This window comes from Petromyzon marinus, chromosome 39, assembly GCF_048934315.1.
Source record: "Petromyzon marinus isolate PM22_M1 ecotype Great Lakes invasive population chromosome 39, UKy_Petmar_22M1.pri1.0, whole genome shotgun sequence".
Lineage (NCBI taxonomy): Eukaryota > Metazoa > Chordata > Hyperoartia > Petromyzontiformes > Petromyzontidae > Petromyzon > Petromyzon marinus.
Window position 1 is genome coordinate 7,442,070 of NC_133705.1, and position 13,441 is coordinate 7,455,510.

Genomic DNA, 13,441 nt, shown 5'->3' on the forward strand with positions numbered 1-13,441 from the left:
AGTCTCAATCTCAGGGACTAAATCTCAGGGACTCAATCTCAGGGTCTCAATCATCAGGGTCTCAATCTGAGGGAGTCAATCTCAGGGTCTCAATCTCAGGGTCTCAATCTTAGGGTATCAATCTCCCAGTCTCAATCTCAGGGACTCAATCTCAGAGAGTCAATCTCAGGGTCTCAATCTCAGGGTCTCGATCTCAGGGACTCAATCTCAGGGTCTCCATCTCAGGGTCTAAATCTCAGGGTCTAAATCTCAGGGACTCAATCTCAGGGAGTCAATCTCAGGGTCTCAATCTCAGGGAGTCAATCTCAGGGTCTCAATCTCAGAGTCTCAATCTCAGGGACTCAATCTCAGGGTCTCGATCTCAGGGTCTCAATCTCAGGGACTCAATCTCAGAGAGTCAATCTCAGGGTTTCAATCTCAGAGTCTCAATCTCAGGGTCTCAATCTCAGGGTCTCAATCTCAGGGACTCAATCTCAGGGAGTCAATCTCAGGGTCTCAATCTCAGGGACTCAATCTCAGGGACTCAATCTCAGGGTCTCGATCTCAGGGTCTCAATCTCAGGGACTCAATCTCAGAGAGTCAATCTCAGGGACTCAATCTCAGGGTCTCAATCTCAGGGTCTCAATCTAAGGGTCTCAATCTCAGGGTCTCAATCTCCGAGTCTCAATCTCAGGGACTCAATCTCAGGGACTCAATATCATGGTCTCAATCTCAGGGGCTCAATCTCAGGGAGTCAATCTCAGAGTCTCAATCTCAGGGTCTCAATCTTAGGGACTCAATCTCAGGGTCTCAATCTCAGGGTCTCGATCTCAGAGTCTCAATCTCAGGGTCTCAATCTCAGGGTCTAAATCTCAAGGAGTCAATCTCAGGGTCTCAATCTCAGAGTCTCAATTTCAGGGTCTCAATCTCAGGGTCTCAATCTCAGAGTCTCAATCTCAGGGACTCAATCTCAGGGTCTCAATCTCAGGGTCTCAATCTCAGGGAGTCAATCTCAGAGTCTAAGGGGCTCAATCTCAGGGTCTCAATCTCAGAATCTCAATCTTAGAGTCTCAATCTCAGGGACTCAATCTCAGGGACTCAATCTCAGGGTCTCAATCTCAGGGACTCAATCTCAGGGTCTCGATCTCAGAGTCTCAATCTCAGGGACTCAATCTCAGAGAGTCAATCTCAGGGATTAAATCTCAGGGTCTCAATCTCAGGGTCTCAATCTAAGGGTCTCAATCTCAGGGTCTCAATCTCCGAGTCTCAATCTCAGAGAGTCAATCTCAGAGAGTCAATCTCAGGGATTAAATCTCAGGGTCTCAATCTCAGGGTCTCAATCTAAGGGTCTCAATCTCAGGGTCTCAATCTCAGAGTCTCAATCTCAGGGACTCAATCTCAGAGAGTCAATCTCAGGGATTAAATCTCAGGGTCTCAATCTCAGGGACTCAATCTCAGGGACTCAATCTCAGGGTCTCAATCTCAGGGACTCAATCTCAGGGTCTCGATCTCAGAGTCTCAATCTCAGGGACTCAATCTCAGAGAGTCAATCTCAGGGATTAAATCTCAGGGTCTCGATCTCAGAGTCTCAATCTCAGGGACTCAATCTCAGAGAGTCAATCTCAGGGATTAAATCTCAGGGTCTCAATCTCAGGGTCTCAATCTAAGGGTCTCAATCTCAGGGTCTCAATCTCCGAGTCTCAATCTCAGGGACTCAATCTCAGGGACTCAATTTCAGGGTCTCAATCTCAGGGGCTCAATCTCAGGGAGTCAATCTCAGAGTCTCAATCTCAGGGTCTCAATCTCAGGGACTCAATCTCAGGGTCTCAATCTCAGGGTCTCGATCTCAGAGTCTCAATCTCAGGGTCTCAATCTCAGGGTCTAAATCTCAAGGAGTCAATCTCAGGGTCTCAATCTCAAAGTCTCAATCTCAGGGAGTCAATCTCAGGGTCTCGATATCAGGGTCTCAATCTCAGCATCTCATTGTCAGGGACTAAATCTCAGGGACTCAATCTTAGGGTCTCAATCTCAGGGTCTCAATCTCAGGTAGTCAATCTCAGGGTCTCAATGTCAGAGTCTCAATCTTAGAGTCTCAATCTCAGGGACTCAATCTCAGGGTCTCAATCTCAGGGTCTCAATCTCAGGGTCTCAATCTCTGGGTCTCAATCTCAGGGACTCAATCTCAGGGAGTCAATCTCAGGGTCTCAATCTCGGGGTCTCAATTTCAGGGTCTCAACCTCAGGGAGTCAATCTCACGGTCTCAATCTCACGGTCTCAATCTCAGGGTCTCAATCTCAGGGTCTCAATCTCAGAGTCTCAATCTCAGGGTCTCGATCTCAGAGTCTCAATCTCAGGGTCTCAATCTCTGGGTCTCAATCTCAGGGACTCAATTTCAGGGAGTCAATCTCAGGGTCTCCATCTCAGGGAGTCAATCTCAGAGTCTCAACCTCAGGGAGTCAATCTCACGGTCTCAATCTCACGGTCTCAATCTCAGGGTCTCAATCTCAGGGTCTCAATCTCAGAGTCTCAATCTCAGGGTCTCGATCTCAGAGTCTCAATCTCAGGGTCTCAATCTCAGGGACTCAATCTCAGGGAGTCAATCTCAGGGTCTCAATCTCAGAGTCTCAACCTCAGGGAGTCAATCTCAGGGTCTCAATCTCAGGGTCTCAATCTCAGGGTCTCATTGTCAGGGACTAAATCTCAGGGACTCAATCTCAGGGTCTCAATCTCAGGGTCTCAATCTCAGGTAGTCAATTTCAGGGAGTCAATCTCAGAGTCTCAATCTCAGGGTCTCAATCTCAGGGTCTCAATCTCAGAGTCTCAATCTTAGAGTCTCAATCTCAGGGTCTCAATCTCAGGGAGTCAATCTCAGGGTCTCGATCTCAGGGACTCAATCTCAGAGTCTCAATCTCAGGGACTCAATCTCAGGGACTCAATCTCAGGGTCTCAATCTCAGGGTCTCAATCTTAGGGTCTCAATCTCAGAGTCTCAATCTAAGAGTCTCAATCTCAGAGTCTCAATCTCAGGGACTAAATCTCAGGGACTCAATCTCAGGGTCTCGATCTCAGGGTCTCAATCTCAGGGTCTCATTGTCAGGGACTAAATCTCAGAGAGTCAAACTCAGGGACTCAATCTCAGGGTCTCGATCTCAGAGTCTCAATCTCAGGGTCTCAATCTCAGGGTCTAAATCTCAAGGAGTCAATCTCAGGGTCTCAATCTCAGAGTCTCAATCTCAGGGAGTCAATCTCAGGGTCTCGATCTCAGGGTCTCAATCTCAGGGTCTCATTGTCAGGGACTAAATCTCAGGGACTCAATCTCAGGGTCTCAATCTCAGGGTCTCAATCTCAGGTAGTCAATCTCAGGGAGTCAATCTCAGAGTCTCAATCTCAGGGTCTCAATCTCAGGGTCTCAATGTCAGAGTCTCAATCTTAGAGTCTCAATCTCAGGGACTCAATCTCAGAGAGTCAATCTCAGGGTCTCAATCTCAGGGTCTCAATCTCAGGGTCTCAATCTCAGGGACTCAATCTCAGGGAGTCAATCTCAGGGTCTCAATCTCAGGGTCTCAATTTCAGGGTCTCAATATCAGGGTCTCCATCTCAGGGATTCAATCTCAGAGTCTCAACCTCAGGGAGTCAATCTCACGGTCTCAATCTCACGGTCTCAATCTCAGGGTCTCAATCTCAGGGTCTCAATCTCAGAGTCTCAATCTCAGGGTCTCGATCTCAGAGTCTCAATCTCAGGGTCTCAATCTCAGGTACTCAATCTCATGGAGTCAATCTCAGGGTCTCAATCTCAGAGTCTCAACCTCAGGGAGTCAATCTCAGAGTCTCAATCTCAGGGTCTCAATCTCAGGGTCTCATTGTCAGGGACTAAATCTCAGGGACTCAATCTCAGGGTCTCAATCTCAGGGTCTCAATCTCAGGTAGTCAATTTCAGGGAGTCAATCTCAGCGTCTCAATCTCAGGGTCTCAATCTCAGGGTCTCAATCTCAGAGTCTCAATCTTAGAGTCTCAATCTCAGGGTCTCAATCTCAGGGAGTCAATCTCAGGGTCTCGATCTCAGGGACTCAATCTCAGAGTCTCAATCTCAGGGACTCAATCTCAGGGACTCAATCTCAGGGTCTCAATCTCAGGGTCTCAATCTTAGGGTCTCAATCTCAGAGTCTCAATCTAAGAGTCTCAATCTCAGAGTCTCAATCTCAGGGACTAAATCTCAGGGACTCAATCTCAGGGTCTCAATCATCAGGGTCTCAATCTGAGGGAGTCAATCTCAGGGTCTCAATCTCAGGGTCTCAATCTTAGGGTATCAATCTCCCAGTCTCAATCTCAGGGACTCAATCTCAGAGAGTCAATCTCAGGGTCTCAATCTCAGGGTCTCGATCTCAGGGACTCAATCTCAGGGTCTCCATCTCAGGGTCTAAATCTCAGGGTCTAAATCTCAGGGACTCAATCTCAGGGAGTCAATCTCAGGGTCTCAATCTCAGGGAGTCAATCTCAGGGTCTCAATCTCAGAGTCTCAATCTCAGGGACTCAATCTCAGGGTCTCGATCTCAGGGTCTCAATCTCAGGGACTCAATCTCAGAGAGTCAATCTCAGGGTTTCAATCTCAGAGTCTCAATCTCAGGGTCTCAATCTCAGGGTCTCAATCTCAGGGACTCAATCTCAGGGAGTCAATCTCAGGGTCTCAATCTCAGGGACTCAATCTCAGGGACTCAATCTCAGGGTCTCGATCTCAGGGTCTCAATCTCAGGGACTCAATCTCAGAGAGTCAATCTCAGGGACTCAATCTCAGGGTCTCAATCTCAGGGTCTCAATCTAAGGGTCTCAATCTCAGGGTCTCAATCTCCGAGTCTCAATCTCAGGGACTCAATCTCAGGGACTCAATATCATGGTCTCAATCTCAGGGGCTCAATCTCAGGGAGTCAATCTCAGAGTCTCAATCTCAGGGTCTCAATCTTAGGGACTCAATCTCAGGGTCTCAATCTCAGGGTCTCGATCTCAGAGTCTCAATCTCAGGGTCTCAATCTCAGGGTCTAAATCTCAAGGAGTCAATCTCAGGGTCTCAATCTCAGAGTCTCAATTTCAGGGTCTCAATCTCAGGGTCTCAATCTCAGAGTCTCAATCTCAGGGACTCAATCTCAGGGTCTCAATCTCAGGGTCTCAATCTCAGGGAGTCAATCTCAGAGTCTAAGGGGCTCAATCTCAGGGTCTCAATCTCAGAATCTCAATCTTAGAGTCTCAATCTCAGGGACTCAATCTCAGGGACTCAATCTCAGGGTCTCAATCTCAGGGTCTCAATCTCAGGGACTCAATCTCAGGGAGTCAATCTCAGGGACTCAATCTCAGGGTCTCGATCTCAGGGTCTCAATCTCAGGGACTCAATCTCAGAGAGTCAATCTCAGGGATTAAATCTCAGGGTCTCAATCTCAGGGTCTCAATCTAAGGGTCTCAATCTCAGGGTCTCAATCTCCGAGTCTCAATCTCAGGGACTCAATCTCAGGGACTCAATATCAGGGTCTCAATCTCAGGGGCTCAATCTCAGGGAGTCAATCTCAGAGTCTCAATCTCAGGGTCTCAATCTCAGGGACTCAATCTCAGGGTCTCAATCTCAGGGTCTCGATCTCAGAGTCTCAATCTCAGGGTCTCAATCTCAGGGTCTAAATCTCAAGGAGTCAATCTCAGGGTCTCAATCACAAAGTCTCAATCTCAGGGAGTCAATCTCAGGGTCTCGATATCAGGGTCTCAATCTCAGCATCTCATTGTCAGGGACTAAATCTCAGGGACTCAATCTTAGGGTCTCAATCTCAGGGTCTCAATCTCAGGTAGTCAATCTCAGGGTCTCAATGTCAGAGTCTCAATCTTAGAGTCTCAATCTCAGGGACTCAATCTCAGGGTCTCAATCTCAGGGTCTCAATCTCAGGGTCTCAATCTCTGGGTCTCAATCTCAGGGACTCAATCTCAGGGAGTCAATCTCAGGGTCTCAATCTCGGGGTCTCAATTTCAGGGTCTCAACCTCAGGGAGTCAATCTCACGGTCTCAATCTCACGGTCTCAATCTCAGGGTCTCAATCTCAGGGTCTCAATCTCAGAGTCTCAATCTCAGGGTCTCGATCTCAGAGTCTCAATCTCAGGGTCTCAATCTCTGGGTCTCAATCTCAGGGACTCAATTTCAGGGAGTCAATCTCAGGGTCTCCATCTCAGGGAGTCAATCTCAGAGTCTCAACCTCAGGGAGTCAATCTCACGGTCTCAATCTCACGGTCTCAATCTCAGGGTCTCAATCTCAGGGTCTCAATCTCAGAGTCTCAATCTCAGGGTCTCGATCTCAGAGTCTCAATCTCAGGGTCTCAATCTCAGGGACTCAATCTCAGGGAGTCAATCTCAGGGTCTCAATCTCAGAGTCTCAACCTCAGGGAGTCAATCTCAGGGTCTCAATCTCAGGGTCTCAATCTCAGGGTCTCATTGTCAGGGACTAAATCTCAGGGACTCAATCTCAGGGTCTCAATCTCAGGGTCTCAATCTCAGGTAGTCAATTTCAGGGAGTCAATCTCAGAGTCTCAATCTCAGGGTCTCAATCTCAGGGTCTCAATCTCAGAGTCTCAATCTTAGAGTCTCAATCTCAGGGTCTCAATCTCAGGGAGTCAATCTCAGGGTCTCGATCTCAGGGACTCAATCTCAGAGTCTCAATCTCAGGGACTCAATCTCAGGGACTCAATCTCAGGGACTCAATTTCAGGGTCTCAATCTCAGGGGCTCAATCTCAGGGAGTCAATCTCAGAGTCTCAATCTCAGGGTCTCAATCTCAGGGTCTCAATCTTAGGGTCTCAATCTCAGAGTCTCAATCTAAGAGTCTCAATCTCAGAGTCTCAATCTCAGGGACTCAATCTCAGGGACTCAATCTCAGGGTCTCAATCATCAGGGTCTCAATCTGAGGGAGTCAATCTCAGGGTCTCAATCTCAGGGTCTCAATCTCAGGGTATCAATCTCCCAGTCTCAATCTCAGGGACTCAAACTCAGAGAGTCAATCTCAGGGTCTCAATCTCAGGGTCTCAATCTCAGGGACTCAATCTCAGGGTCTCCATCTCAGGGTCTAAATCTCAGGGTCTCAATCTCAGGGACTCAATCTCAGAGAGTCAATCTCAGGGTCTCAATCTCAGGGAGTCAATCTCAGGGTCTCAATCTCAGAGTCTCAATCTCAGGGACTCAATCTCAGGGTCTCGATCTCAGGGTCTCAATCTCAGGGACTCAATCTCAGAGAGTCAATCTCAGGGTTTCAATCTCAGAGTCTCAATCTCAGGGTCTCAATCTCAGGGTCTCAATCTCAGGGACTCAATCTCAGGGAGTCAATCTCAGGGTCTCAATCTCAGGGACTCAATCTCAGGGAGTCAATCTCAGGGTCTCAATCTCAGAGTCTCAATCTCAGGGACTCATTCTCAGGGTCTCGATCTCAGGGTCTCAATCTCAGGGACTCAATCTCAGAGAGTCAGTCTCAGGGACTCAATCTCAGGGACTCAATTTCAGGATCTCAATCTCAGGGGCTCAATCTCAGGGAGTCAATCTCAGAGTCTCAATCTCAGGGTCTCAATCTCAGGGACTCAATCTCAGGGTCTCAATCTCAGGGTCTCGATCTCAGAGTCTCAATCTCAGGGTCTCAATCTCAGGGTCTAAATCTCAAGGAGTGAATCTCAGGGTCTCAATCTCAAAGTCTCAATCTCAGGGAGTCAATCTCAGGGTCTCGATATCAGGGTCTCAATCTCAGCGTCTCATTGTCAGGGACTAAATCTCAGGGACTCAATCTCAGGGTCTCAATCTCAGGGTCTCAATCTCAGGTAGTCAATCTCAGGGTCTCAATGTCAGAGTCTCATTCTTAGAGTCTCAATCTCAGGGACTCAATCTCAGGGTCTCAATCTCAGGGTCTCAATCTCAGGGTCTCAATCTCTGGGTCTCAATCTCAGGGACTCAATCTCAGGGAGTCAATCTCAGGGTCTCAATCTCGGGGTCTCAATTTCAGGGTCTCAACCTCAGGGAGTCAATCTCACGGTCTCAATCTCACGGTCTCAATCTCAGGGTCTCAATCTCAGGGTCTCAATCTCAGAGTCTCAATCTCAGGGTCTCGATCTCAGAGTCTCAATCTCAGGGTCTCAATCTCTGGGTCTCAATCTCAGGGACTCAATTTCAGGGAGTCAATCTCAGGGTCTCCATCTCAGGGAGTCAATCTCAGAGTCTCAACCTCAGGGAGTCAATCTCACGGTCTCAATCTCACGGTCTCAATCTCAGGGTCTCAATCTCAGGGTCTCAATCTCAGAGTCTCAATCTCAGGGTCTCGATCTCAGAGTCTCAATCTCAGGGTCTCAATCTCAGGGACTCAATCTCAGGGAGTCAATCTCAGGGTCTCAATCTCAGAGTCTCAACCTCAGGGAGTCAATCTCAGGGTCTCAATCTCAGGGTCTCAATCTCAGGGTCTCATTGTCAGGGACTAAATCTCAGGGACTCAATCTCAGGGTCTCAATCTCAGGGTCTCAATCTCAGGTAGTCAATTTCAGGGAGTCAATCTCAGAGTCTCAATCTCAGGGTCTCAATCTCAGGGTCTCAATCTCAGAGTCTCAATCTTAGAGTCTCAATCTCAGGGTCTCAATCTCAGGGAGTCAATCTCAGGGTCTCGATCTCAGGGACTCAATCTCAGAGTCTCAATCTCAGGGACTCAATCTCAGGGACTCAATCTCAGGGTCTCAATCTCAGGGTCTCAATCTTAGGGTCTCAATCTCAGAGTCTCAATCTAAGAGTCTCAATCTCAGAGTCTCAATCTCAGGGACTAAATCTCAGGGACTCAATCTCAGGGTCTCAATCATCAGGGTCTCAATCTGAGGGAGTCAATCTCAGGGTCTCAATCTCAGGGTCTCAATCTCAGGGTATCAATCTCCCAGTCTCAATCTCAGGGACTCAAACTCAGAGAGTCAATCTCAGGGTCTCAATCTCAGGGTCTCAATCTCAGGGACTCAATCTCAGGGTCTCCATCTCAGGGTCTAAATCTCAGGGTCTCAATCTCAGGGACTCAATCTCAGAGAGTCAATCTCAGGGTCTCAATCTCAGGGAGTCAATCTCAGGGTCTCAATCTCAGAGTCTCAATCTCAGGGACTCAATCTCAGGGTCTCGATCTCAGGGTCTCAATCTCAGGGACTCAATCTCAGAGAGTCAATCTCAGGGTTTCAATCTCAGAGTCTCAATCTCAGGGTCTCAATCTCAGGGTCTCAATCTCAGGGACTCAATCTCAGGGAGTCAATCTCAGGGTCTCAATCTCAGGGACTCAATCTCAGGGAGTCAATCTCAGGGTCTCAATCTCAGAGTCTCAATCTCAGGGACTCAATCTCAGGGTCTCGATCTCAGGGTCTCAATCTCAGGGACTCAATCTCAGAGAGTCAATCTCAGGGACTCAATCTCAGGGTCTCAATCTCAGGGTCTCAATCTAAGGGTCTCAATCTCAGGGTCTCAATCTCCGAGTCTCAATCTCAGGGACTCAATCTCAGGGACTCAATATCATGGTCTCAATCTCAGGGGCTCAATCTCAGGGAGTCAATCTCAGAGTCTCAATCTCAGGGTCTCAATCTTAGGGACTCAATCTCAGGGTCTCAATCTCAGGGTCTCGATCTCAGAGTCTCAATCTCAGGGTCTCAATCTCAGGGTCTAAATCTCAAGGAGTCAATCTCAATGTCTCAATCTCAGAGTCTCAATTTCAGGGTCTCAATCTCAGGGTCTCAATCTCAGAGTCTCAATCTCAGGGTCTCAATCTCAGGGACTCAATTTCAGGGTCTCAATCTCAGGGGCTCAATCTCAGGGAGTCAATCTCAGAGTCTCAATCTCAGGGTCTCAATCTCAGGGACTCAATCTCAGGGTCTCAATCTCAGGGTCTCGATCTCAGAGTCTCAATCTCAGGGTCTCAATCTCAGGGTCTAAATCTCAAGGAGTCAATCTCAGGGTCTCAATCTCAAAGTCTCAATCTCAGGGAGTCAATCTCAGGGTCTCGATATCAGGGTCTCAATCTCAGCGTCTCATTGTCAGGGACTAAATCTCAGGGACTCAATCTCAGGGTCTCAATCTCAGGGTCTCAATCTCAGGTAGTCAATCTCAGGGTCTCAATGTCAGAGTCTCAATCTTAGAGTCTCAATCTCAGGGACTCAATCTCAGGGTCTCAATCTCAGGGTCTCAATCTCAGGGTCTCAATCTCTGGGTCTCGATCTCAGGGACTCAATCTCAGGGAGTCAATCTCAGGGTCTCAATCTCGGGGTCTCAATTTCAGGGTCTCAACCTCAGGGAGTCAATCTCACGGTCTCAATCTCACGGTCTCAATCTCAGGGTCTCAATCTCAGGGTCTCAATCTCAGAGTCTCAATCTCAGGGTCTCGATCTCAGAGTCTCAATCTCAGGGTCTCAATCTCTGGGTCTCAATCTCAGGGACTCAATTTCAGGGAGTCAATCTCAGGGTCTCCATCTCAGGGAGTCAATCTCAGAGTCTCAACCTCAGGGAGTCAATCTCACGGTCTCAATCTCACGGTCTCAATCTCAGGGTCTCAATCTCAGGGTCTCAATCTCAGAGTCTCAATCTCAGGGTCTCGATCTCAGAGTCTCAATCTCAGGGTCTCAATCTCAGGGACTCAATCTCAGGGAGTCAATCTCAGGGTCTCAATCTCAGAGTCTCAACCTCAGGGAGTCAATCTCAGGGTCTCAATCTCAGGGTCTCAATCTCAGGGTCTCATTGTCAGGGACTAAATCTCAGGGACTCAATCTCAGGGTCTCAATCTCAGGGTCTCAATCTCAGGTAGTCAATTTCAGGGAGTCAATCTCAGAGTCTCAATCTCAGGGTCTCAATCTCAGGGTCTCAATCTCAGAGTCTCAATCTTAGAGTCTCAATCTCAGGGTCTCAATCTCAGGGAGTCAATCTCAGGGTCTCGATCTCAGGGACTCAATCTCAGAGTCTCAATCTCAGGGACTCAATCTCAGGGACTCAATCTCAGGGTCTCAATCTCAGGGTCTCAATCTTAGGGTCTCAATCTCAGAGTCTCAATCTAAGAGTCTCAATCTCAGAGTCTCAATCTCAGGGACTAAATCTCAGGGACTCAATCTCAGGGTCTCAATCATCAGGGTCTCAATCTGAGGGAGTCAATCTCAGGGTCTCAATCTCAGGGTCTCAATCTCAGGGTATCAATCTCCCAGTCTCAATCTCAGGGACTCAAACTCAGAGAGTCAATCTCAGGGTCTCAATCTCAGGGTCTCAATCTCAGGGACTCAATCTCAGGGTCTCCATCTCAGGGTCTAAATCTCAGGGTCTCAATCTCAGGGACTCAATCTCAGAGAGTCAATCTCAGGGTCTCAATCTCAGGGAGTCAATCTCAGGGTCTCAATCTCAGAGTCTCAATCTCAGGGACTCAATCTCAGGGTCTCGATCTCAGGGTCTCAATCTCAGGGACTCAATCTCAGAGAGTCAATCTCAGGGTTTCAATCTCAGAGTCTCAATCTCAGGGTCTCAATCTCAGGGTCTCAATCTCAGGGACTCAATCTCAGGGAGTCAATCTCAGGGTCTCAATCTCAGGGACTCAATCTCAGGGAGTCAATCTCAGGGTCTCAATCTCAGAGTCTCAATCTCAGGGACTCAATCTCAGGGTCTCGATCTCAGGGTCTCAATCTCAGGGACTCAATCTCAGAGAGTCAATCTCAGGGACTCAATCTCAGGGTCTCAATCTCAGGGTCTCAATCTAAGGGTCTCAATCTCAGGGTCTCAATCTCCGAGTCTCAATCTCAGGGACTCAATCTCAGGGACTCAATATCATGGTCTCAATCTCAGGGGCTCAATCTCAGGGAGTCAATCTCAGAGTCTCAATCTCAGGGTCTCAATCTTAGGGACTCAATCTCAGGGTCTCAATCTCAGGGTCTCGATCTCAGAGTCTCAATCTCAGGGTCTCAATCTCAGGGTCTAAATCTCAAGGAGTCAATCTCAATGTCTCAATCTCAGAGTCTCAATTTCAGGGTCTCAATCTCAGGGTCTCAATCTCAGAGTCTCAATCTCAGGGTCTCAATCTCAGGGACTCAATCTCAGGGTCTCAATCTCAGGGTCTCAATCTCAGGGAGTCAATCTCAGAGTCTAAGGGGATCAATCTCAGGGTCTCAATCTCAGAGTCTCAATCTTAGAGTCTCAATCTCAGGGACTAAATCTCAGGGACTCAATCTCAGGGTCTCAATCTCAGGGTCTCGATCTCAGAGTCTCAATCTCAGGGAGGAAATCTCAGGGTCTCAATCTCAGGGACTCAATCTCAGAGAGTCAATCTCAGGGTCTCAATCTCAGAGTCTCAATCTCAGGGACTCATTCTCAGGGTCTCGATCTCAGGGTCTCAATCTCAGGGACTCAATCTCAGGGAGTCAATCTCAGGGAGTCAATCTCAGGGTCTCAATCTCAGAGTCTCAACCTCAGGGAGTCAATCTCAGGGTCTCAATCTCAGGGTCTCATTGTCAGGGACTAAATCTCAGGGACTCAATCTCAGGGTCTCAATCTCAGGGTCTCAATCTCAGGTAGTCAATTTCAGGGAGTCAATCTCAGAGTCTCAATCTCAGGGTCTCAATCTCAGGGTCTCAATCTCAGAGTCTCAATCTTAGAGTCTCAATCTCAGGGTCTCAATCTCAGGGAGTCAATCTCAGGGTCTCGATCTCAGGGACTCAATCTCAGAGTCTCAATCTCAGGGACTCAATCTCAGGGACTCAATCTCAGGGTCTCAATCTCAGGGTCTCAATCTTAGGGTCTCAATCTCAGAGTCTCAATCTAAGAGTCTCAATCTCAGAGTCTCAATCTCAGGGACTAAATCTCAGGGACTCAATCTCAGGGTCTCAATCATCAGGGTCTCAATCTGAGGGAGTCAATCTCAGGGTCTCAATCTCAGGGTCTCAATCTCAGGGTATCAATCTCCCAGTCTCAATCTCAGGGACTCAAACTCAGAGAGTCAATCTCAGGGTCTCAATCTCAGGGTCTCAATCTCAGGGACTCAATCTCAGGGTCTCCATCTCAGGGTCTAAATCTCAGGGTCTCAATCTCAGGGACTCAATCTCAGGGAGTCAATCTCAGGGTCTCAATCTCAGGGAGTCAATCTCAGGGTCTCAATCTCAGAGTCTCAATCTCAGGGACTCAATCTCAGGGTCTCGATCTCAGGGTCTCAATCTCAGGGACTCAATCTCAGAGAGTCAATCTCAGGGTTTCAATCTCAGAGTCTCAATCTCAGGGTCTCAATCTCAGGGTCTCAATCTCAGGGACTCAATCTCAGGGAGTCAATCTCAGGGTCTCAATCTCAGGGACTCAATCTCAGGGAGTCAATCTCAGGGTCTCAATCTCAGAGTCTCAATCTCAGGGACTCAATCTCAGGGTCTCGATCTCAGGGTCTCAATCTCAGGGACTCAATCTCAGAGAGTCCATCTCAGGGACTCAATCTCA